At 36.2% G+C, this 25131-nt stretch overlaps 1 long non-coding RNA gene across 2 annotated transcripts in view; it reads right to left on the bottom strand.

Annotated features, from left to right (window-relative positions):
* Positions 1 to 25131, bottom strand: part of LOC134757514 (uncharacterized) — a 115026-nt gene that overhangs the window by 4534 nt on the left and 85361 nt on the right. For both annotated transcript variants that reach the window (XR_010131580.1, XR_010131579.1), the window contains exon 4: positions 183 to 270. This is a non-coding gene — a long non-coding RNA (uncharacterized lncRNA). The remainder of the gene's footprint in view (positions 1 to 182; positions 271 to 25131) is intronic.

Below are 25131 nucleotides of genomic sequence, written 5' to 3'. Positions count from 1 at the left end.
TCAATCCTTGTCTTTCTTCTTCTCTGTCTCCTTCTCCTTAACTGATTTTTCACTCTGTTATATACCTTTCTTAGACAAAGGGCTACAGTAATTTCAAATATATCTCTCTTACTCTTCAGAGTTATTGCTTTCTAAAAAATAGTCTAGACAAGTGTCCCTGAATTCTTTGACCAAGAACTTACCTGTTCTCCAGAAGGAATTATATGGTGATCCGTGTGAGTCAGATGACCTCCTCCTAATTCCCATACCATTAATAATGTGGGGAGAACTCTGTAAAGAGAAGCAACAAGGGCAATTATTTTGTGTTGAAGACAACTCTTTTGGGGGTTCACAGTGTGAAGTTCACAAATGAGACAGAAAATTCTCCCTTCTGATAATGACAACACTGTCTACTATTATGCCAAACACTTTCCTCAAGAAAGCACTCGTTTGACCTTGTCATTGTAAGAGCACTTGAAATTAAAACCAATTTCTGGTTTCAAAGGAGGTTAATAGAACCAAAATACTAAATTGCTTCCTGTATCTTAAACATAAATTTAGAGAAACTACATTTCAAAAGCAATTTTTCAGAATATAGAAAGCATATCTCTAAATTCAAGCCGCAGTAGGCATCAGGGCTTAAATATCTGAATCTCCTTTGTCTTAAACTAGAGTAATTTGGCAGTGACATCAGAATTGAAGCACTGTCCATGTTAGGACTCATGTACTAAGAGTTTTTGACAACAAGAATATTTGGTACTAAATTTTAAATTGATGCTGAGTGACAGACTATTTCCCATGTCTCTACCACTTGCAGACAACTACCACAAGCTCAATTTGCTTCACAGGAGCATGGCATGTGCCATCTCACAAAAAGTCATGTGCGTTCAAATGAGCACTGGCCAATATTGCTTTTGAGAAATAAGAAAGCTTGTCTGTGTTCACAGGGCCAATTATTCAGCCGACTATACATTGGGGAAATTAATTCTTGAAGCAAAAGGTTTCATTACATTCATAACTACACATATTGTTCTTGAATATAAACTGCCTGGCTCACTTAACTCAGTGACCTTTTCTTTCTACATATCTAATAGATTTATAATACATTCTGGGAAGAAGCTTTTTTTTTCCCTTAAATTGCTCTTCCAAGATCTTGAATATCAGATGAAAGTTCAGTCCTTCTAGAGATATCAGAGACGTCAAAGGACTAGATATTTTGTAAGCCCGGCTTCCAACTTGCTTCTTTGAGACAGAACATCATAGAATCAGTGTTGGAAGGGATCATAGGAATGATCCAGCCTAAACTGATAAAGTTTCTTTCTTTTTTTTTTTTTCCTACTGGATCTTGAGTGCCACAAGAACTAAGACAATGTCCAATTAGCCTTTATTTTCCAATGCCTAGTGAAGGATTTTATACATAACAAGTCTTAATTCTATAATGACTAAATGGGGAAAAATAGTCACAAGCTTATCTATCTCAGTGTTTTCCAAAAAGTGGTACATTTACCAGGAATCGTACAAGCTTATTTTAGGTAATATTTGGATAACTGTTGGTATATTATTTCCTATATTTTACTATAGGTGTAATAATAAATAAGAGGTAATAATCATGAAATTATAAGCTGAAAATAAATACAGTAAATAAATGGTACACATATCATCAATGGCACAACTTTTGAAGGGTGGAACTTAAGAATTCTAGAAATCCATCATACTCAGTGCTTGGTTCTCTTCATTTCACCCCTCCTTTATAGAACCACAAACTGCCTGGGTTATTATTATTATTATTGATATTATTTGAGATGGAGTCTAGCTCTGTCACCTAGGCTGGAGTGCAGTGGTGCGATCTCAGCTCACTGCAACCTCCACCTCCCAGGTTCAAGCGATTCTCCTGCCTCAGCCTCCTGAGTAGCTGGGTTACAGGTGCCTGCTACCACGCCTGGCTAATTTTTTGTATTTTTAGTAGAGACAGGGTTTCACCACGTTGGCCGGGCTGGTCTCGAGCTCCTGACTTCGTGATCCACCCGCCTTGGCCTCCCAAAGTGCTGGGATTACAGGCATGAGCCACTGTGCCCAGCCTTCTTTACTATTATTTTATAGAAAAATATAATGTGAGTTTATGATGCCATTGAAATGTATCGTTCTAGTTTTTTGTTTCTCAACTAGTTGACCTATATGCTTCTGATTACTATGCAGTTGAATGTGTTCATATGTTATAATTTTTTATTTTTATACTGCCCCTCTTCATCTTCTAATGCTTGTATTTCTTCTTTGCAGGCTATGATCTAAATAATAGCTTCAAAGGATAACTTTTTGAAAGATGCAAGTGGATTGTTGGTAAAAGGCTTATGCCGGTGTATTGGGAGGCATGGAGGTGGCAGGAAGGTAGTAGATTTGATACAGAATGAAAAGTAGGATTCCGCAAAGTTTTAATTTTTATGATTTATTCCCACATTAGAGTAGAAAACAGATATTAATTAATTAATTTCTAAGAATTATTGAAACTGACCCTTAAATCTTCAGCCTCAATTTTTGTACAAAGATCCTGCCTGAGGTACTTTGAAATAAATAATACAAGGATTTATTAGAAATGCTGTTTTCCTCTCACTAAAATTGGGCTTCCAAGCTTTGAAACCGTCTCCCATCATTATTTTTGACATTCATTTTCATTTTCATTTGGAGGATATTATTAAGATCGTGCTCATTCCACTGTCAGCTTTTACGGACAGAAAAGTGGTGTGAAAGCATTATATTCTTCACTGAGCAGGAATGTGCACTTGGATTCTATCTGAAATCAGTACCAGAAGAAGAGCTTGTCGTATTTTTCCAGAGCAGATGATTAAATTGGGCATATTTTTCATTTCTTCTATTATTTTTTAAAATAAATGTGAACAATACATATACTTATGGGTTTATGCAGTTTGCCACTATAAAATGGCTAAACATCAGTCCTTTGTTCTTTCTACTCTTCTTCAGGGGAGGCAGACTGTTTAAAGTGAGGTAGAGGGATTTTAGGGATTCTGAATGCTGAGCACCTTTTATTACCTTTAGATATTTCAAACAATTTCCCAAATCATCTTCCATATTCCAGCTTTGTGATACTTCTTACACAAAGTAATGTGTTAAACAATTTCTTATATGCTTCTAGAGTACAACAAATAGTAAAACAAAGTGTGAATACAACACGTATTTTTCCTTCAGTCTATGATTTAATATTTCCCAACTTTACATCCATGCATCACTAACAAATGACCAAGAAAAGATTCCTAAGGTTCATTAAACTATACATGAAAGAGTCTCTGAATAATTATTTAAAAGAACTTCTTCCCATAAATTATTTGCCTCCACTTTTTAACAGCATAGTTAGGGACCTTCTGAGCTACTAATTTAAATGACTGTCCAGTCATTTACTGTTAAGTTTCTGTCTTGGTTTATTCACAGTCTACTTTCATATACATAAAAAATTGCTTTACGTAGTGTTCACAAAGCAATCCAATGATTAACAAGGTTAATTTCTGGTTGAATTTCTGTAATATAATGTTTATTATTATGAGATACATTACATTAAAACTAGAGACTTAGTAAAATTTTTTTGGTGGCGGAGGACGCAGTCTCGCTCTGTCTCCTAGGCTGGAGTGCAATGGCATTACCTCGGCTCACTGCAACCTCCGCCTCCCAGGTTCAAGTTATTCTTCTGCCTCAGCCTCCCTAGTGGCTGGGATTACAGGCGCCCGCCACCATGCCCAGCTAATTTTTATATTTTTAGTAGAGGCACGACTTTGCCATGTTGGCCAGGCTTGTCTCAAACTCCTGACCTCAGGTGATCCACCCTCCTCGGCCTCCCAAAGTGCTGGGATTACAGACATGAGCCACTACGCCGGCTGAGACTTAGTAATTTTGACATTACCAGCACTACCTTGACTAAAAGAAGCATGATGAAATTTGGAGGCATGATAGACCAGTTCTATATCTTGATTGTTGGTAATTACATGACTGTCCATATTTGTGAAAATTTATACAACTGCATAACAAAAAAGATGAATTTTCCTGTATGTAAATTATAACTCAATAAACAACTAAATTATGAAAAGGATCATATGTCAATATTAGCTTTAAAATATGACAGACATCTATATGTTATGTTTCAACTTTTTATCTTTGCCTTTTCTCTTTAGCCAACCCTATTAAGCTTTTTCTTCGTCCCCATCAATCCGCTGAAGACCTTAACAAGATTGCTTTCAGTGACTATCGTTTCGCAAACTCATTGATCACTTATCAGTTCACATCTAACTTGGCATCTTGTCATCATTTAGCTGGTGTTGCAAGCAAAGACTCATTTATTCACTTTATTTCCAGGACACTGCAATTTTTTTCGATCATCCTTCTGTCATATTCACTGCTTCTTTCCTGGAAACTCCTTTTCTTCTCAATCACATGACTTGAAAAACATAAATACATGCTGCCAACTCTTTCCTCCCACCTCTCTTTCTCTCTCGTATGTGTGTGTGTGTATGTGTGTGTGTATCTTTAGCTTTCACTTTTCCCTGAGTTCAAAAATGACATGTCCCAGCTCATGCCTTGGACATCTCCTTTTGTATATAAAATAGACATTCACTTAGCATACACAAGATGAACCCTTGATTTTCTTTCCAATCTGTTCATTCTATGTATTTCTTGAACTCAAATAATTCCACCATTCACTGGCTTCTTCTGACCAAAATCCAGAAATTAATTATTGATTCTCTTTTTCATTCTTTATGTATAACCCGTAAGCATGTTCTATATGCATTATTTAAAAAATATATCTTCACTCTTACATTTCAACATTTTTCAATTACTAGCCTGTCTCATCTGAACTTTTTCAATAGCTTTCTGATTTCTCTTCTTCCATAATTGTGTTTATAGGGTACAAGGTGACACTATAATCCATGAATACAATGTGAATTAATGAAATCAAGCTAATTAACATATCCATCACCTCAATGCTTATCTTTTTTGTGGTAATAACATTTGAAATTTACTCTCAGTGATTTTGAAATGTACAAAACATTATTACTTACTGTAGTAACCACACTGTTTAATATATTACAAAAAAATTTTCTAAACGTATTCCACCTAATTTAGACTTTTTATTCTTTGACTATCACCTTTCCATTTCCTCCCCCAACTCCCAGCCTCTGGTAACCACCATTCTACTCTCTGTTTCTTTGAGTTCAATTGCTTTAGATTCCACATATAAGTGAGAACATGTAACATTTGTTTTTCTGAGCCTGGCTTATTTTACTTACCATAATTTTCTCCAGTTTAACCTGTATTATCACAAATAAGTTTTTTTCTTACTTTTTAAAGGCTAAATAGTATTGCATTGTGTACACATACCACATTTCATTTACTCACCCTTCCATTGATGGACAGTCAGTTTGTTGTCTCTATAATTTGGCTGTTGTGAAGAGTGCTGCAATGAACACAGGAGTGCAGACATCTTTTGACATATTATTCAAATTTTTGAGGGTAAATACCCAGAAGTGGGGTTGCTGGATCATATGGTAATTCTATTTTCAACTTTTCAAGGAACTTTTAAACAGTTTTCCATATGGTTTCACTAATTTACATCCCTACCAAAAGTGTACAAGGGCTCCCTTTTCTGTATGTCCTGACTAACATCTCTTGTTGTTTTTTTTGATAATAGTTATTCTGACAAGTGTGAGGTGATATACAATTGTGGTTTTAATTTTCATTTTCCTAATGATTAGTGATGTTAAACATTTTAAAAAATATATCTGCTGGCCATTTATATTTCTTTTGGGAAATGTCTATTCAGGTCCTTTGCCCATTTTTAATGTATGGCTTCAAGTATTTTCCCTGAAGCTTAAAATTGTCACTTCATGCTGCTTTTACAAAGGCTTTTAATTTTGATGAAATCCCATTTGCAATCCCATTTGACCCTGGGACTTTGGGGTCAAATACAAAATATTATTCAGACCAATACAGTATTTTTTTCCGTATATTTTTTCAGTAGTTTTATAGTTTCAGGTTTTATGTTTAAATCTTTAATTAATTTTGAGTTGATTTTTGCATATAGTGTGAGCTAAAGGTACAATTTCCTTCTTCTGCATATGGCATCCATTTTTCTAACATTATTTATTAAAGAGACTATTAATTTCCCATTGTGTATTTTTGGCACCTTTGTGAAAAAACAATTGACCATACATGCATGGGTTCATTTCTGGGCACTCTTTTCTGTTCCATTGGCCAATGAGTCTATTTTTATGCCAGTACTATGCTGTTTTAATTATTGATCTTTTGCAATATAGTTCAAAATCAGGTAATGTGATGCTTCTAGCTTTGTTTTATTTTGTTTGTTTATAATTCCCTTAGCCATTTCAAGATTTTTGTGGTTCCACATTAATTTTAAGATGTATTTCTCTATGAAAAAAATATTGAAGTTTTGATAGCTTTTCCACTGAATTTGTAGATCACTTTGGTTAGTATGGTCATTTTAACAATATTTATTCTTCCAATTCATGAACACAGGATACCTTTCCATTTATTTGAGTCTTTTTTTTATTTCTTTCATTAATGTCTTATAGTTCTCAGTGTACAGCTCTTTCACTACCTTGGTTAAATTTATTCCTGGTATTTTATTTTTTATAGTTACTGTAAATAGGGTTGTTTTCCTTGTTTCTTTTTTGAAAAGTTTGTTATTAATGTATAGAAACACTACTCCATTTTCCACATTTTTGATTACACTCTCTTCTTCTCAGAATAATCAGAAATATTTTTTACAAGTGGCACTTACATCTTGCAATTCCTGTGCTGAAACCATCCTATAATCTTCTTTTTTACACTTAACAATAAAATCCACATTCCCTATTATGACTTACAAAGCCCTATACCAGAAGTCAGCAAATTATGACCCATAAGCCAAATCCAGCCCATTGCCTATGTTTATTTTTGTAATTATAGTAAAATACATATAACATAAATTTTACCATGTTATTTATTTTTTAGTGTATGGTACAGTAGTGTTAAGTACATTTATACTGTCATGAATCCAATCTCCGGAATGCTTTCATCTTGTAAAAGTGAAACTCTAAACCCATTAAACACCTCTCAGTTCCTTCTCCCACCAGATCCTGGAAAACATCATTCTTTTGTCTGTATTTATAAATTTGACTATTCTAGTTACCTTATATAAATGGAATTATACAGCGGCTGTATTTTTCTGACTGATTTATTTTAATAGCATGATGTCCTAGAGGTGCATCATGTTGTAACATGTGTCAGAATTTTCTTCTTTTTTAAGGTTGAGTAATACCCCTTTGTATATATATGCCACATTTTGTTTATTTATCCAGTGGTGGACATTTAGATTGCTTCCAACCCTTGGTTATTGTAAATAATCCTGGTATTAACGTGATTGCACAAATATCTCTTTGAGACCCTGCTTTCAATTCTTTTGAGTATATGCCCAGAAGTGGAATTGCTAGATCATATGGTAATTTTATTTTTAATTTTTTGAGTAATTGCCCTAATGTTTACCATAGCAGTTTCATCATTTTACATTTCCATCAAGACTACACAAAGATTCTAATTTCTCCACATACTAGCCAATACTTCTTTTCTTTCCTTTTTTATAATCCAGAACCTCATGGGTATGAGTCTGTATTTCATTGTGGTTTTGATTTACATTTCCCTAATGATTAGTGACGTTGAGCATCAGTTCATATGCTTGTTGACCATTGTGTATCTTCCTAAGGGAAATGTCTATTCATGTCCTTTCCCATTTTTAATCAGATTGATTTTTGTTACTGTTGACTTGTAGGAGGTCTTAAATATTATTAATATTAACCACTTATCAGATATATGATGTGCAGGTATTTTCCCATCAATAGGTTGCCTTTATAGTCTGTTGATCATGTTCTTTGATGCACAGAACTTTTAAATTTTGATTTAGCCCAATCTATCTCTTTTGTCTGTTATTTCATGTGCCCATTGACTTTTCTTGTAAATGAAGTTTTATTGGAACATAGCTACACTCATGTGTTTCAGTTTTGTCTATGACTGTTTTCATGCTATTACAGGAGAGATGAGTAATTGCAGTGAAAACCATATGGCCTACAAAGCCTAAAATATTTACTGTCTGGACATTTACAGAAAAAATTTGTGAATCCCTCCCCTGTGCAATCTAACTGTTGTCTGTCTTCCACCTTTTCTATATACCACTATTCCCACTTAATCTATTCTAGCCATATAAGGGCCCTTCTGTTTTCTTCTGAAACATCAAGATCATCCTACTTTAAGGGTTTGAACTTTCAGATTCATTCATTTAGGCTGCCTTTTTTTTTTTTTACTAGAACTTTAACTAGTTTATGCCTTTATTTCACTGTGGTCTCTGCTTAAATGTCCTGCCCTCAGAGAAAAGAGTTGACATCAGCTAAATATCTTAAAATGCTAATCTCTTGATTGTGTTTTATCTTAGTCAGAATGAAAAGGCAATGCCAAAGTTGGTAAAACATGTTTATATATCCCACTTACACATATGAGTTACTATATAGTAAGGGCTGCAAACCATTGCCCTTCCATTTTATACTAATCTGCTGAACTAGTAAAACTGCTATGTCTCCCTTCCCCATATCAAACATAAATTATCTATGAAAGAGAGACACCAAGGAAGAGAATTAAAGCCTGAGAAAAATCCTTAGAGCAACTAATGGGGCTACTTTGAACCATTATGTGTGGCAGGGGTAGTGGCTTTGGCCTGGGGTAGGAGACAATAAGGCATGGCTGTGGGAGGATGGTGAAATAAAAATACTGAAGGACAAATAATATCTACTCATATTCGTATAATGACTCAGAGAGCTCTTGTTAAAGTACCATGAGGAGTAACAGATGAGCAATGTAGCCAGTTGTTGTTTTAAAAAAAATTTGATATTCCAGGGGAAAATAAAGTCACAGACTAGAATAACAGGGCATTTGAAAAACATAATTATTTCGAAGGAAAAGAAAAACATATTGGATTGTTGATTCCATCACAGACAGATACATTAGAATACAGAGATAAATACTTCTGAATTTATCTAAAAATATGCTAAAAGAAATAAGGGAATTTATTATTAATATATATTTTTAAAACCTGGGAAAAGCTAAGCAAAAGTGTTAGGTATTAAACATAATATTGGGGTTAAAATACATACAGATGCAATAAGGAATTAGAATAAAGCATTGTATAGAATGCAAAAGGAAAATGCATAAATTAATATAGTTTAATATATTTTTATATTGTATTATACATTTAAAGAGATATGATATATGGAGAATGGAGGTAGAAGTGATAACACTCAGAGAACAGGGAGTTCAGAGAGACAGACAGATAGAGAGGGAGATGAAAGAAGTAAATTTTGGAAGCCATAATGGAGATATAACATTCAAAATTTTTTCAAAAATGTAAAATACTTTTAACTGGAACTCCTAGATGTTGATAAAGGAGAGTAGATTCAGAGAGGGGTTCACCTACACTCCATATAGTAGAGACTGAATAACAATAAGAATAAGAGAACTGGGAACATTTGAATAGCTTACAAAGAGAAAAAAACCAAAAAGTAGATTACCTACAAAGCAGCAAGAGTTAGATTGAAACCAGAATATTCAACATTAGCTAGGATGCAAGAAGACAAACAAATATTCTTTCATTAAATTAAAGTAACTAACTTAGAATCAAGAATTCTAATTTAATTTCATTAAATTAAAGTAACTAACTTAGAATCAAGAATTTTAGGGCCCTGTCACACTGCAACTGCTGCTGTGTGTGCATGGAAGTCGTAGCCCCCTGCCTCTGCCCCACCCCTGCTGGGACCTTGCCCTCATGAATACATAGGGGCCCCACTGCATCGGCAGGAACTTGAGCATGAATTGAAATTTAGAAATTAATTTAGAACCAAAAAGAGCCTGCATTTCCAAAGCAATACTAAGCAGAAAGATCAAAGCTGGAGGCATCACATTACTTGATGTCAAACTATACTATATGGCTACAGTAATCAAAACGGCATGGTACTGGTACAAAAACAGACAATAGATGAGTGGAAAAGAATATAAGACACAGAAACAAATCCACACACCTACAACCATCTGATCTATGACAATATCAATATCAACAAAAATAAAAAATGGGGAAAGGGCTCCCTATTCAATAAATGATGCTGGGATAACTGGTTATCTATATGCAGAAGAATGAAACAGGACCCCTACCTCTTACTCTATATGAAAACTAACTCAAGAATGGATTAAAGATTTAAATTTAAGACCTCAAATTATAAAAATCCTAGAAGAAAATCTAGGAAATACCCATCTTGAAGTCAGCTTTGGCAAAGAATTTATGGCTAAGTCACCAAAAGCAATTGTAACAAAAACAAAAATTGAGAAAAAATGGAACTTATTTAAAATGAAGAACTTCTGCAGAGCAAAAGAAATTTCCAACAGAGGAAAAAATAGCCTACAGAATGGAGAAAATATTTGCAAGCTATGCATCTGACAAAGGTCAAATATCCAGAACCTATAAGAAGTGTAAATCAGCAAATAAAAACCAAACATTCCAACTAAAAAATAGGCAAAATACATGAACAGGCACTTCTCAAAAGGAGACATTCAAGTGGCCAACAAATAAATGAAAAAATTCTCAATATCACTTAGTCATCAGAGAAATGCAAATTAAAACCACAATGAGATAACATCTTATACCAGTCAGAATGGCAATTATTAAAATGTCAAAAAATAATGGATGTTGGCAAGGTTGCAGAGAAAAATGAACATTTATATACAATTGCTTGTAATGTAAATTAGTCTAGCCACTGTGAAAAGCAGTTTGGAGATTTCTCAAAGAATGTAAAATAGAACTACTGTTCGACTCAGCAATCCCATTACTGGGTATGTACCCAAAAGAAAATAATTTATTCTATCATAAAGACACATGTACTCATATGTTCAATGCAGTGCTAGTCACAACAGCAAGAACATGGAATCAAGCTAAGTATCTATCAACGGTACACTGGATAAAGAAAATGGGGTACATATACACCATGGGATACTATACAGCCATAAAAAATAACAGAATCATGCCCACGAAACATGGATGGAGCTGACGGCCATTACCCTGTGCAACCTAATGCAAGCACAGAAAACGAAGTGTTCTCACTTATAAGTGGGAACTAAACATTGAATACACATGATTGCAAAGATGGGAACAGTAGACACAGAGTGGCTCACTAGATGGGGGAGGGAGGGGGAGGGATGCATAGAATCACTTGTTGGGGACTATGCTTATAGACTGTGTGATGGGATAGATGGGACTCCAAGCTTCAGTGTCATGTAATTTATCTGTGTAACAAATCTGTATGTGTATCCTTTCATCTATAATAAAAGTTGAATTTTTTAAAAAAAGAAATCAAAATGTCAGAAAGGACAGAAACATACATTTCAGAGATCATAAGCATAAACTAAGGCAATTATATTTATGCACCCAAAAAGCAGGTGATATATTATATTACCTTACCTGTGCAGGTAGGTATAGACTATAAAATTAATCATATACTAAGGAATACAGAAAAACTCAATAAGATTTAAGGAACTTGTATTAAATCAGGCATGTTAGCTAAACCTGATTCAGTTCTATTACATGTGTACAACAAAAAGGTAAAATTCCCAGCTATTTAGAAATTGAAGAAAAAATGTTAAATAATTTACATAAGATCTAAATAATAAATAAAATCCTAAGCCTGAAAATGAATGAGTTAGAAAGTTGGTAGTATAGAAAGAGGCCCTTATATCTTACAGTAGGAGGGTATAAAACCTGAGAACCAAATTTAGAACAGCATTGTCATTGTCATCAAACTTCAAAGGTGATTGAATTAAATCAGCTAAGCCATGGCCAAGGGCTCTGTTGGGAAAACCTTGGACCCTGACAAATACGATGGGAGCATATAGGTGAATGCTCCAAAGATGTTTGTTCTCCAGATTGCTCTTAACTTTTAGGGCCAGCAGAATCAATGTACCCCTCGCTAGAAAGAGCTAACACTCCCCTGTATGAGGACAGACTGCATAGGTCTGTCTGCCACAAGGCAGCTTGGATACTCACCCAGATTTGTTCCAGCTCCACTTACGCCTATTAAGCCAATAACCCAGCCACGGACACGCTAGGCCTGACAATAGAGACAATACTTTGAAGTACTAGAATACTTCAAAGGACCCACAAGAATTAGCCAGCACATACCAGACTGAATGTTGATGGCATTTGATCAAAGGATCTGGAACATAGGGCTTGATAAGAAAGAATCATCAGTTTGGGGCTACTCTCTTGAGATAAGGAATTTAAAACTCTGGCAAGTTCCTAGGGGATGGAGAAAATTTGCAGCTAGCATAGCTTCTAGAAGCTAGGGGAAAGTGATGACCTACTCTGAACCAAGTTGAGAGATTTAAATTACCAGGACAGATGCTTAAAGAAGGAAGTAAAAGGTTCAGGTAAGTAAGGATGCTACAGTGGTTACATTACGTAAGGCCAGAAGTATTATGTTTCTAGAGAAAGCCAAGAGGACACTATTCACCGAAGTCATAATATTCTGATGACAGACAATCAGGGTCAAGACAATCAGACAATCTGTGTCAATGTGTCATAGTGGTTATCTTCTAAGCAGGCCATCACTGAGTAAAAGACGCTATCCTAAAATTTTACTCATTAATCATAGCAATGAGGATGTGGGGGCCACAAATCAATAGAAGCCTTCTGGAACCCAGGGGTTCAAAATGACTTAAAAACTGACAGTGTGGGAGGAGCAGGTGAGAGGTCTTGATCCACACAGAGTTGTGAAGATGTTCCATAAAATACAGCACTGACAGAAGCCAAGTGGACAGACAGCCAATCAGGGTGGTGCTTAATACAAAATCAAAGGAAAGCAAGAATGGATGCAGAGAGAACTGAGGGTAGTTGGCTTAGTTAAAAACTAAACAAACCAAACCTTGCCTAGTTTCTAGATACGAGCCAGTTTTCAGATTTGTAACCTGTGCATGTTAGGGGTCTACCACATCAGTAAAGTTTTTAAAGGTCTAGTGATCGGGGGTATGTGGGAATATACCCTTCAAAGTAAGAGACAAACTGCCGCATCTTGTATCCTCTACCACAAAGAAAGAACCACAACACCCGGTAAGACTATTCAGATTCTGCAGTGAACATATTTGACACTTTGCACTCCGGCTTTAGCCTCGCAGCTTCAAATTTCCAGCATTGAGTGAGACCAAAAGCAAGGAATGACTCTCCAGGAGGGGCAGACTAGTGTCAAGCGTGCCTAGTGCTTGGACCATATGATGCAACAGACCCTGTAGTGGTGGAGATATCAGTGGTGAGAAAAGATGTTATGTGCTGGCATGTAGCTTCCCAGTGAGAAAATCACAGTTCAGGAGTGAGTCCATGTGATTATCAGTGGAGTATTAGACAACCTTTATAAACAGCTCCTAGTGCATTAACGGGTCTTGGTAAAGGTAAAGACAAAATGCTTGACCATTAGTGTCTTGGGAAAGTAAAAGAACTTTTTTTTTTTTTTTTGAGAGTTTCACTCTGTTGCCGAGGCTGGAGTGCAGTGGAGCAATCTCTGCTCACTGCAACCTCTGCCTCCCCAGTTCAAGCGCTTGCCTCGGCCTCCCAAGTAGCTGGGATTACAGGCACCCACCACCATGCCCAGCTAATTTTTGTATTTTTAGTAGAGACTTGGTTTTGCCATGTTGGCCAGGCTGGTCTCGAACTCCTAACCTCAGATGATCCACCCGCCTCGGCCTCCCAAAGTGTTAGGATTACAGGCTTGAGCCACCATGCCGGCCTGATGAGTTGTGTTCTGTCAGACCTAGCAAGCAACACATTTGGGAAGGCCCAGCAGCAATTCACCAGGTGATGAAAATGGTATATCCAGGATCAAGCTTGAGCAAGACCACAGGGCAAGAACAAATTGAGTAAGCCTAAAACCCCACGTCACAAGTCACTATTATACCAGGATCTCTCCCTCAAGACAAACCTATGCCATATGAAAGGGTCCTGTGCAACCACCAAAATAAGGAAATAAATTCAAAACATGCTTTATGGATGGGCCAGCTCAGTATGTGGTATGCGAGCCAAAAACGGATGTCAGATTGAGTAAAGCTATATACTCAGGCATGACCTTGAGAGATGGTGCCAAGGGAAAATCTTTTCAATGGGCAGAAGTTGAAGAGGGCTGGGCACAGTGACTCATTCTTGTAATCCCCACAGTTTGGGAGATTGAGGCAGGTGGATCACTTGAGGCCAGAAGTTCAAGACCAGCCTGGCCAACATGGTGAAACCCAGTCTCCACTAAAAATACAAAAGATTAGCTGGCTATGGTTGTGAATACTTGGAATCCCAGCTACTCAGGTGGCTGGGGCACGAGAATCACTTGACCTTGGGAAGTGGAGGTTGCACTCTAGCCTGAGAGACAGAGTAAGACTGTCTCAAAATAATAATAATAATAATAATAATAATAAATTAATTAATTAAAACACACAAATAAATACATAAAATAAATTTAAAATGCCTCCACTCTGGCAAAACAAATGAACAAACAAACAAAAATCCAAACAGAAGTTCATGAGGTGCCCCTTGATTCTGTAATTTATGTTGAAGGAGAAATGGCCTGAGCTGAGAATATTTAGAGAGTCATGGAAAATGGCAAAAGGGCTGGCCAGCTTGTCAGATGCCTAAAAGGAAAAAAGACTCAAAGCTCTGAGACAAGGAAGACCACGTTAGATGCAGGTATAAAGAAGCAGGCTGGAAGTGTGGTGATTTTTCTTTTAGTTAATGTCCACCAAAAGAAAAATCCATCAGGGAAAAGACACTGAACAACCAAGTACACAAAATCACTTGCTTAGTTGCTATTCACCAAGCTTTGCCATTAATCATCTCAAAACTGCCATTACAGGCACACAAACAGAATAGCTATAGTGACAGAGATGGAGGCTTCTGATGGGTCCAAAAGCATGGTTCCTACTCATCCAGGCAGATTTAGCCATATCTGAACACTTAAGTTGCCAGCAAGAATGACCAATGTCGAGCATTACTGTTCAAGGTGCCAACCAGTCACTGTATATCAAGGTGGACCCCTTTCATTATGAGAGCTAGAAGCTCATTCACATAAGAACAGGTACTTATCTGGGTATAGGCTTGCTTTTCTTGTCCACAACAATTACTTATAAAGTAATCCCATCTGAAGTATATATGGAAATGAATCTTTTGAACATGTATATTAAATGACGTAAGTATGATCACAGCAGCATTGTTTATGCAAAATATTGGAAATAATCTTTTTTTATTATTATACTTTAAGTCTTAGGGTACATGTGCACAACGTGCACGTTAGTTACATATGTATGCATGTGCCATGTTTGTGTGCTGCACCCATTAACTCATCATTTAACATTAGGTATATCTCCTAATGCTATCCCTCCCCCCACCCCCTACCCCACAACAGGCCCCGGTGTGTGATGTTTCCCTTCCTGTGTCCATGTGTTCTCATTGTTCAGTTCCCACCTATGAGTGAGAACATGCGGTGTTTGGTTTTTTGTCCTTGCGATAGTTTGGGAAACAATCTTAACGCCTATTGATGGGAGAGTAAATGAATGAATAAACTGTAATATAATAAAATAATTGAACATAATAAAACAGTCTTAATAAATAAAGCCTTACCACTAGCATCAATATGGATGAATGACAACAAAAATATTAAGTGAAAAATATTAACATTCATAATACACATTTTTAATAAAATTTAAAATAATAGAATGTATCATATATACAAATAAATAACTGTAAACTAAATATATATAGTTGCACTTAACTATATATACATACACACACATATGTACACATACCTTCTTTAGGAATAAAACTAAAGGCAGAACTAAACCAAGAAGAAGGTGAATCCCTGAATAGACCAATAACAAATTCTGAAATTGAGGCAGTAATTAATAGCTTACCAACCAAAAAAAGCCCAGGACCAGACGGATTCACAGCCAAATTCTACCAGAGGTACAAAGAGGAGTTAGTACCATTCCTTCTGAAACTATTCCAAACAACAGAAAGGGAAGGACTCTTCCCTCACTTATTTTATAAAGCCAGCATCATCCTGATACCTTAACTCATTTTATGAGGCCAGCATCATCCTGATACCAAAACCTGACAGAGACACAACAAAAAAAGAAAATTTCAGGCCAGCATCCCTGATGAACATCGATGCGAAAATCCTAAATAAAATACTGGCAAACTGAACCCAGCAGCATATCAAAAAGCTTATTCACCATGATCAAGTCGGCTTCATCCCTGGGATGCAAGGCCGTTTCAACATATGCAGATAAATAAGCGTAATCCATCACATAAACAGAACCATTGACAAAAACTATATGATTATCTCAATAGATACAGAAAAGGCCTTCAATAAAATTCAACACCCCTTCATGCCAAAATCTCTCAATAAACCAAGTACTGATGGAACATATCTCAAAATAATAAGAACTATTGTTGACAGACATAGCCAATATCAGACTGAATGGGCAAAAGCTGGAAGCATTCCCTTTGAAAACCAGCACAAGGCAAGGATGCCCTCTCTCACCACTCCTATTCAACATAGTATTGGAAGTTCTTGCCAGAGCAATCATGCCAGAGAAAGAAATAAAAGGTATTCAAATAGGAAGAGAAGAAGTCAAATTGTCTTTATTTGCAGATGACATGATTTTATATATAGAAAACCCCCATCATCTCAGCTCCCAAACTCCTTAAGCTGATAAGCAACTTCAGCAAAGTCTCAGGATATAAAATCAATGTGCAAAAATCACAAGCATTCCTATACACCAATAATAGACAAACAGAGAGTCAAATCATGAATGAACTCCCATTCACAATTGCTACAAAGAGAATAAAATACCTAGGAATACAACTTACAAGGGACGTGAAGGACCTCTTCAAGGAGAACTACAAACCACTGCTCAAGGAAATAAGAGAGGACATAAAAAAATGGAAGAACATTCCATGCGCATGGATAGGAAGAATCAATATTGTGAAAATGGCCATACTGCCCAAAGTAATTTATAGATTCAATGCTGTTCCCATCAAGCTACCATTGACATTCTTCACAGAATTAGAAAAAACTACTTTAAATTTCATACGAAACCAAAAAAGAGCCCATATAGCAAAGACAATCCTAAGCAAAAGAACGAAGCTGGAGGCATCATGCTACCTGACTTCAAATTATAGTACAAGGCTACAGTAACCAAAACAGAATGGTACCAGTACCAAAACAAAGATATAGACCAATGGAACAGAACAAAGGCCTCAGAAATGACAGCACACCTCTACAACCATCTGATCTTCAACAAACCTGACAGAAACAAACAATGGGGAAAGGATTCCCTGTTTAACAAATGGTGTTGGGAAAACAGAAATTGGACCCCTTCCTTATACCGTATATGAAAATTAACTCAAGATGGATTAACGACTTAAAAGTGAAACCTAGAACCATAAAAATCCTAGAAAAAAACCTAGGCAATACCATTCAGGACACAGGCATGGGCAAAGACTTCACGACTAAAACACAAAAAGCAACTGCAACAAAGCCAAAATTGACAAATGGGATTTAATTAAACTAAAGATCTTCTGCACAGCAAAAGAAACTATCATCAGAGTGAACAGTCAACTTACAGAACGGGAGAAAATTTTTGCTATCTATCCATCTGACAAAGGTCTAATATGCAGAATCTACAAGGAACTTAAACAAATTTACAAGAAAAAAACAATCCCATCAAAAAGTGGACAAAGGACATGAACAGACAGTTCTCAAGAGAAGACATTTATGTGGCCAACAAACATATGAAGAAAAGCTCGTGATCACTGGTCATTGGAGAAATGCAAATCAAAACCACAATGAGATACCATCTCATGCCAATTAAAATGGTGATCATTAAGAAGTCAGAAAACAACAGATGCTAGTGAGGATGTGGAGAAATAGAAACGCCTTTACACTGTTGGTAGGAGTATAAATTAGTTCAACCATTGCAGAAGACAGTATGGCAATTCTTCAAGGATCTACAATCAGAAATACCATTTGACCCAGTAATCCCATTACTGGGTATATGCATAAAGGATTATAAATCATTCTAGTATAAAGACACATACACACGTATGTTTATTGCAGCACTAAAAAATATATAAATAAAGGTAATGCCTAAATTGATCATATCATCATAAGGTATTTAACGACTTGTGTTATCACAGATTATAATGAATGCAATTCCATGAAGTAATGACCATTGTGTGTGTGTGTGCGTGTGTGTGTGCATGTGTGTGTATTTATGCATGTAAAGAACAACCACGGTCAATGTTGAACAGAAAAGGATTTTATTAGAATATATAAAGGCATTCAGTGTTTATATTTTTTATTGTTCTCAAATATCTACAGATTATTTTACAAGCCTCTTTACAAAAAGCAGAGACTTATTCTCTGCCCCTTGCATGTGTGCCAGACTCTGTGTCTTGCTTCTAGTGGACAAAATGCAGTAGCAGTAATGACATATGACTCACAAAAAATAATTTAAGAATCATAACAACTTCCTCTTTTGGATCACTTGATGTATGAGAAGTCAGCTTCCATGCCATCAGACAAAGTTGCCATGTTTATCAAATAAAAATATAAGAAGCAGTTAAATGTGAATTTCAGATAAATAATGCATGATTTTTTTTGGTATAAATATATTCCTTGCAATATTGGGGATATACCAAATTTTATTTATGCTTTTTGCGTGAAATTGTAAAGTTCAAGTAACTGCTTACCTAAAATTCAAGTTTAACTAGACATTTTTAATTTTATCTTAGGACACTTACAACAACCATCCAGAGAGGTGTGCATGGCACGGACCTGAGCTTTCCTGCCAAAGCCATCAGACTGCGCCATCTTGGAACTTGATTCTCTAGCCCCAGTCAAGCTTCCAGATGAGTGCAGCCCTGGCTGATGTCTTCATATCGATCTCCTGAGACACTGTGGGCTAGATCACTCAGATAAGTCACTCTTGAAACACTGTACCACAGAAACTGTGAAATAATAAATGTGTGCTGTTTTATAGTTTTAGTTTTGAGGCGGTTTGCTCCCCAGTAACAGATAAGTAATAGAGCAAATATCTCATCAATCATGCTTCTTAGAATCAGAATCCATAGAAGAGAAAACTGACACAAATCACTTGTTTTTAAATTATCTCACAATATATTTTTTTGTTTGTTTTGTTTGTTTGCCTCAGCCCCAATATCACTAGGCCTTAAATGATGCTTAATTCACTAAATTGTAACTTTTAGATTTATCAGCTTTCAGGGTTCATTAAAACTGTTCTGTTCTGGAACATATCAGAGTCCTTTTTCTCTTGACAGAGATTTTATTTTCCACATTCTGATTGAGATCCCGAGAGAATAGGAAGAAAATGTGTATATTATGATGGAAAGTAAAAGCTGTCATTTCATAAATTATACTTCTGATCCTGAAAGAAAGAAATATATCTTCCTTTTCCTGCTCTCTTAAAGGAATCTGTGTCCGTTTATTGTCTCTGCTTCATCACATGCAAGTTCTATGACCAGTTATTTTTCTCTTTAATTACTCAGCAGTTTTTCTCTATAAGAACTTTTCATATTCCACAATTTACCTTTGAATCCTACATAGCTACTTGTCCCTAGAGAGTCATTCACCTTTTTCTCATTTCTAAGCTTAACATCTGTGTAAATATCTGCTTCTCTGAAAATCCAACACGCTTATTTTTTGCTGAGCACTGTTTATTTTCTTCCCCCTCAAGATATTTCAGAAATGCATTATGATTGTGGCTCAAGTGAGAGACTGGAAGCAAGATACTATGTGTCCTCATGTTTAGGAGTCTCTGATTCCAATTTGGAAACATCATTTCCTCCCCTTTAAGCAGTTTGCTGGCTTAAACTGTCTCAAAAGATTTCTTTGCCATAATAATTCTTCATTAATAAGATGGTAGCATAATGGAAAAGTATAACATGCAGGGCTACTTAAAGGAAAATAGAACAGCAAATGTGATTTCTCATATTCACCATGCAGAATTCAAAGTGAAACACATGGGTTGAAATGTTTGCATCCACTTTCCTCCGACAGACTATAGAGCTTTTAATTACCTGTAGCACATTTCCTCATGTAGTATTTTATTCTTAATTCAGTCATTTCTTGGTGAAGGAGGAAGTGCATTGCCCTACTAGGCAGGAGACCTGGCATCATCTCTGGGCTCTGTCACATTTATCTATCTCACTGGGACTCAATTCAAATATTATCTCAACTCTGGCAAAGAAGTTGACCTTTATGTTCAAATTTGGTTTTCCTTTTCATGATCCAAATTTTATTTTCTTTTGCTATGGTCTTGCCTTATAATTTCTAGTTCAACATTCTATTATTTAACGGATGTCTTCTTATTCTAAGTCAACTGAAGTCCTTTATGAATTAAACATTTAAAATACTAATAAATGGAAGTGGCTGCTGGCCTTATAATTTGTTCAAGGGTCTAACATGTATTAGAATCTTGATAATTTACATAAATAATAGTATGAAATTTTAGTTTGCACCAAACTATTTAAAGTTGAAATATTTTGCCATTTTACAAATGAGAAGATGAAACAGTGGCTTTTGCAGGTTGACAGCTCTAGTGATTCGTTTGAATCTAAGTCTACCTAATGGCAGAGTCCATGTTATTCTACTTTGTGCTGAAGCTAACGAAATGCCTAAATCTTGTTTGTATCTTTAATCTCTCTGATTCATGGTGCGCTGGGAGTGGTGGATTGGAAGCTTTCTAATCTTGCTTTTCTCTCTAATTATAAAGGCAAGCGCCCTTGGTTTAATGTTGTGCTCCACTGATTCATGAAGTTCTTCTAATGCAATATTTGTCATCAATATTGCAATAAATTCATGGCATCTTTTTCCTTTGCCATGTAATATGAATGGATGAATTGCACTCAGAATAACTAGTGGTTAGCAAATCCAATTCCTTGTGTTTCCCACACAGTGGCTCAGAGCTCTTTCTTCTTTCTCACTGCTGGCATCTTATCAGTCAACTTTGTATCTATTTTCTCAGCTTTCTTCCACTGCTGTTGATTTATTTCATCTAATCCTATTACTGCAGGCTGTTGATGGGGTCTCCTGCCTTGAGTCTTTTTTCTCCTCTTACCTACTAGTATGAATCTTCTAACATACTATACCTGATATTAGTCATTACAATTATGTCTGGTAAAAATACTTCAGTGACTCTGTTGCCCTCAGAGAAAGAAAATAAAACTAACCAACACATATCTTCTCCATCATCTGGTACGTGTCTATTTCTGCAGCCTCACCACCCACGAATCCCCCTACATAGTCTCATTGGTCTGGCTAATCTGCTGTATTGTCAATGCAGAATTGAATGCCTGGAATTCTCACCCATTTTCTTCATCAACCCCTGCTCAATCTTCAAGATGCAAATCAAGCATCAGCTTGCCTTGAAGGCTTACTTATTCTCCTCACACCTCCTAGTCCCAACTGCATTAGGTGTTACATTATGTCACTGCTATGAAGGTTTAATTTTTAATAACCTAATCATGAAAAACAGTCATTTAGTAGTTCTTTCTTCCCTTAAGACTGTGAGCTACATGAAGGCAAATGTGATAATTTCATTAATGCTTTTTAAACGTATATAGAACTTACATGTTAGGCAGTGTTTTCTAAGCATTTTACAAATATTAACTTGATTACCTCTCATTACAACCTTTTGATGTAGGTACTGTTGTTATAGACATTATACTGATAAAATAAGGCAAGAGGAATTAGGTGGCTTTCTTAAGGCCGCTTAGCCTTAAGAAAGTGGTGATCTTAAACAGTCTGAATCCCGACTGTTCTTTTAACACAACCCTATGCTGCATATCTATATTCTCAGTGCCTAATTTTGTGCTTGGCAAAAACTAGATGTTCTGTAAGTATTTTTTTAGTGAATAAATAAACTCTACTTCTGCCTAGTCAAAAATGCAACATGGACCATCAAAATGTTAACTAAAATCACCCTTCACTTCAGCATGGTTTTACTTTGAATGCATTTCAAATTCTGGAAAATAACACTATGTCATTCAAAAAGAAAAGAAAAGAAAAAAAAGGCAATATTATCTTTAAACATAATAAAAACAGCTCAACCTTGGAGATACATACCAGTGAGTGAAACACTGAATGCCAAAAAATCCATTTCAAGCTCTTTAGGGTGTTAAGATAGCAGATAGATTTCCCCCTTATTTTAGCTTCCTGTTTTGCGAAAAGCATTTACTGATACTGGTGGTTGCAACGATATCTCTTTGCATTTTCTCTGTGGGGAAGATCACATCTGGGGTAAGGTGGCTCAGGTGGAGAAACACAGCAGATGTCACGAATCAAAGTGATCAGCTCAATACTGTTCTTGCCTCAATCAGCATGGATGGTCAAAGGAAGAAAAATGAACCAGGATGCTTCCAAACATCACATCCATCCAAATCCACACCTATATAGCGTTTCTCATGGCCTGCAATAAAAAGTGTTTGAGATTTCCCCAGAAACCTACTGTAGAATAAATCAGAATAAATACAAAAACAAAATGCTTCAAAACACTGAATACTTATTTTTTAAAAAGGTATCATCCTGCTGGTGTCCTGGCATCTAGAAAGAAAAATTTTAATTTAGTGATGAACAATTAGGAATGTTTGTCCTTCTCTTTAAAAAATGACTAAAATGGCATATTTAATATTTTGGGGGTACCAGGTTGGAAATTTCTGAGTCATTTGCATAAATGGGATAACAAATTGTGCTGGATTTATGTTAACAATGATAGCTACAATTTACCTGGAAGTTGCTGTATAGTAATTTAATTCTAATAACCACTCTGTATGATAGTTATCACTAATATATCTATAATATAGGTAAGGAAGTCGAGGCTCTCGGAAGCTGATTACAAAATCCTAGTAGAGTTAGGATATAAATGCAGTTTTGTGTCATCATAAAATATATCTGAAATGATTATTTCTCTTGCTTTGAAGAGTGCAGTGTGTGTGTGTGTGTGTGTGTGTGTGTGTGTGTGTATGTGTTGGAGAAAATGAGTACATATGGAAGCTCCACTGTGTTTACTCAAGGAATCATATTCCTTAGGGAAAATGGGAATGAAAATCTTCCAGGAATCTGTTTGGAGTCAAATGGATCCTTGGTTTCTTGGACAAATAATCATTTTAGGGTCGGAAAAAAAAGGGAAACCATGAATGTAGATTATACGCCATCTGCCACAGACCACACAAGACTTGTCCTTAAGAAATGTAATAGTGGAGGTGCTGGTGATTGTTTTAGGGTTCATAATAGTGTGAGTAACAGCACTGGTATTTCTTAAAACCATTTATATGCCAGTATGTGTAGCAAGCACTTTACATTGATTATCTCATTTACTCATCACAGCAATCCAAACCACAGGCACCGTTATCATCCCTGATTTAAGGAGGAGGAATCTATGGCTTGAAGCCTTGACAAAGGTAACATTCTAAAGAGCCTCCCTAGATTTCTGCCCCTGCCCTCCAGCATGAATGTGGACTCCAAGTATGATGGGATAGTCACTCCCATGACTGTAAGACACAGTTGCGTTTAAGAAAGGGAGATTATCTGAGTGGATATGACTTAATGAGGTGAACCCTTAAAAACAACCAGGCTCTTCCTGAAGAAAGCATCTGAAGAGGGAGAAGGAGTCAACACGAGTTAGATTCTGTGTTGCTGGCTTTGAAGATAGAGTTGGCCACATAGATAGGAATGTCCAGGAGCTCCAAGAAGCCCCTGCCTGACAGCCAGTAAGGAAACAGGGACCTCAGTACTGAAGCAGCAAAGAACTGAATTCTGCCATCATCAGGTGAACTTGGAAGACCCTTGACCTCAAGATGAGAGCCAGGCTGAGATTTTGGTCTCAGCTTTGTGAAACCCTGAACTAAAAGTCCAGTCATACTGTGCTCAGACTTCTGACTGACACAACTTTGAGTTAATAAAGAGGTGTTATTTTTACCCACTGTTTGTGTTTAATGTTTTAATGGAACATGAAAAACCATATATCAAAGGTCCCAGAGCAATTAAGTTTCAGAGAGGAAATATAAATGGTAACATGACATTGGAGCCCAATTCTTATCCATCTAGCAACATGTGTCTTAAAATGAGTCTAGAAGAATTGACTTAATAACACATCTAAAGACATCTTAAATGTAAAGAGACATTTTATTATAAATGTAATGAACTTTGGACTCATAGTGCCAGGTGAACTTTTCAGGTGAAAGCTAGTCAGAAACTCAGCATGAAAGAGGGGCTCTAGGCAAGTAACTGCTCCAGAGATGATCTTATGAGTGGGTGGGTTTTGGACACGCTTGTCATAGCTTAAACAGAAAACCTAATGCCTTTGGCAAAAACACTGGCCACCACTACAGGGGACAGCTGTAGTGCTCATGGGCAGAGAATGTCATTAGGTGCTGCAGGTGCTTCAGCAGCCTCGAGCTTTGTAATAACCCCTTTTAAACAGCCAATTGGATCCTCATTTTGGGCAGCAGCGGTATACTTCCTGCCCTTCTTTCAGCTTTTGGAATATGCCATGTGATTCTATGATGCAAGTCTCCGGATATGCCTCTTATTCTGCCAGAAATGTTTTGCCACTGGCTTTGTTAGGTCATTTTTATTCTTACCTTCCACATACCAACTTCACTGTCACCTACTCAAGAAGCTTTCTTCTATCACTTCATTGAATCTTTCTTCTCTGCTTTTTCTCAAGCATCGTAGTCTTTGCCCTCCATGAAACTTATACCTTATAAATTTTCATTGGTTGGTTTACTTTTTTATGATGTCTCCATGATCACTAATATTTCTTTTAATAAAATTTATAACTAACATGTTATATGAATTTATCGGATTATAATAAATATCTTGCAAAGAATCCAGAGACTTGCGGAGCATGCTATCCACATGCCAGAGATGTTGAAGTCAGAGACCACCCAGTGTTACACAATGGCTAGCAGTGGTTTTATCCAGGGTTAAAACCCAGGCAGTCTGAATTCTT

Source organism: Gorilla gorilla, chromosome 18, assembly GCF_029281585.2.
Source record: "Gorilla gorilla gorilla isolate KB3781 chromosome 18, NHGRI_mGorGor1-v2.1_pri, whole genome shotgun sequence".
NCBI classification, from domain to species: domain Eukaryota; kingdom Metazoa; phylum Chordata; class Mammalia; order Primates; family Hominidae; genus Gorilla; species Gorilla gorilla.
This window is presented reverse-complemented; position numbering and strand designations above follow the sequence as displayed.